This window comes from Sinocyclocheilus grahami, unplaced genomic scaffold (genome assembly GCF_001515645.1).
Source record: "Sinocyclocheilus grahami isolate Dianchi unplaced genomic scaffold, SAMN03320097.WGS_v1.1 scaffold1538.1, whole genome shotgun sequence".
Classification (NCBI taxonomy): domain Eukaryota; kingdom Metazoa; phylum Chordata; class Actinopteri; order Cypriniformes; family Cyprinidae; genus Sinocyclocheilus; species Sinocyclocheilus grahami.
Genome location: NW_015506717.1, coordinates 47513 through 49270, shown reverse-complemented (window position 1 = coordinate 49270; position 1758 = coordinate 47513).

The window sequence follows — 1758 nt, the reverse complement described above, 5'->3', positions numbered from 1 at the left end:
CTTTGTGTTTAAAACAGCTTTTTGGTGAGGCAACCACAGTTGCAGACTCAAGTTTCAATGTAACAAATTCAAGTATGAAGTGCTAATCGATTTGCGGGTATCTGGTGCAAGTGAGAGAGTCGTGTGTCATCTGCATGTTCTTTTAAAGGTAACATGCATGTTCTACAAATATCAAGAATTCATAAAAATCATTAAGTTTTTGAGGAGTCTCACCCCATGACATTTTAGAACCTGAACTGACCTTGCATTATCATAAAAAGGTTTAATTATATATAGTTTAAAGGTGAAGTTTGTATGATTTGTTCGTTCATTCATTCATTCATGTATACATGTCAAAACACATTCTCTTAATACATTCTCTTAGTTTGTTCATTGAGTACTTTGGTATGGCATTTATGGGTTTATTCTCCCTAAAATTGTAAACATTAAGCCTCCCAGGAACCATCAAATCATTTAGAGAAGGAATGTTCAATTCTGCTAATCAAAGTCTTTAGGCATATTAAAAACTTCCAGGCAGCTGGTTTGGCAGAAGTTGGAACCAAACCAAACTTAAACTGCAGGACAGTGTGCCTATAGAAGCAGGTTTGGATGTGCCTGAATTAGAGTGGTTCAATCAGATCTCTTTTTAGCTCAACCTACAGTAAGAGTTTGGGGCATGGCCACTGTAGCAGGCTGAGCCAGAGCCTGTTTAACCAGTAAGGGACCATGGGTGTTGTGTTAGATGGGAAACATTCTGATTTGGTTACATGTGTGCAAGCTAAAATTCAAAAGACTTGCCAAAATATGCAGAGATAGACAATGTGGTAAAACACGGGGTAAACATTGACAGTGGTTTTACAAGATGCAGTTACTTGATGGTATAAAGTCAAGTTTTTGCCACACATTAACTCTCCTTTCAAGCCCCGGATAAGAGTAATGCTAATGGTGTGGTGGGTGTAGTGAGTGTAGTATAGAAGTAAAATAATAACAAATGTGTTTAAAGCAAAAACGCATGTTGAATTGAATTGCACTAACTGGGGGGGAAAAAAGTTAATAAATAAAAACATTCAACATTGCACATCAGGGAACTGCAGGAATAGCAGTAGAGAACCAATGCATAATCTCCATCTGCTGTTAGTCAGCATGCCAGCAGGTGGTGCAAGCGGGGGTGCTGATGAAGACCAAAGCAACAGATAGAGGAAGGGTGCATCTCAATCAGCTCTCAATTAGTAGTCAGAGCGCTGATCAAGAAGTCAGCCATTTTAAGGGTGGTCTCAATCACAAAATTCTTCCAGTGCACTGGAATGTTCACTCACTGAACAATCCCACAGTGCACCACAAAAACCAGGGAGCACCCCAAGTCATGGTTGTGGCTAGAAGGGATACAGCAAAAACCGGAAGCTAACAAACAATTGAATAAATTGAAATTGATTGCGTTTCATTAATATCTTCACCTACCCCAACCCTAAACCTACCCCTTACAATAATGCAAAAATAGTTATTATTGTCATACAGTGTGAGAAAAATTACGCTATATTGATGTGCACATGCCCAGTAGTTTTTGCTGTATCCCTTCTATCCTTAACCCCAAGTCATTCATTCACAAAAACAGATTTGCAGAAATGGACAAAGCAGTAAGTATATGCTATGATTATCAGGGCCAGTATATGCGGAAAAGCTTATAAAGTCACAAATTCAAAATATTAAATCAAAAATGTGTAAAAAATAAAAAATAAAAACCCACAATCAATCACCTTCATTACAATGCTGCAGTTTTAA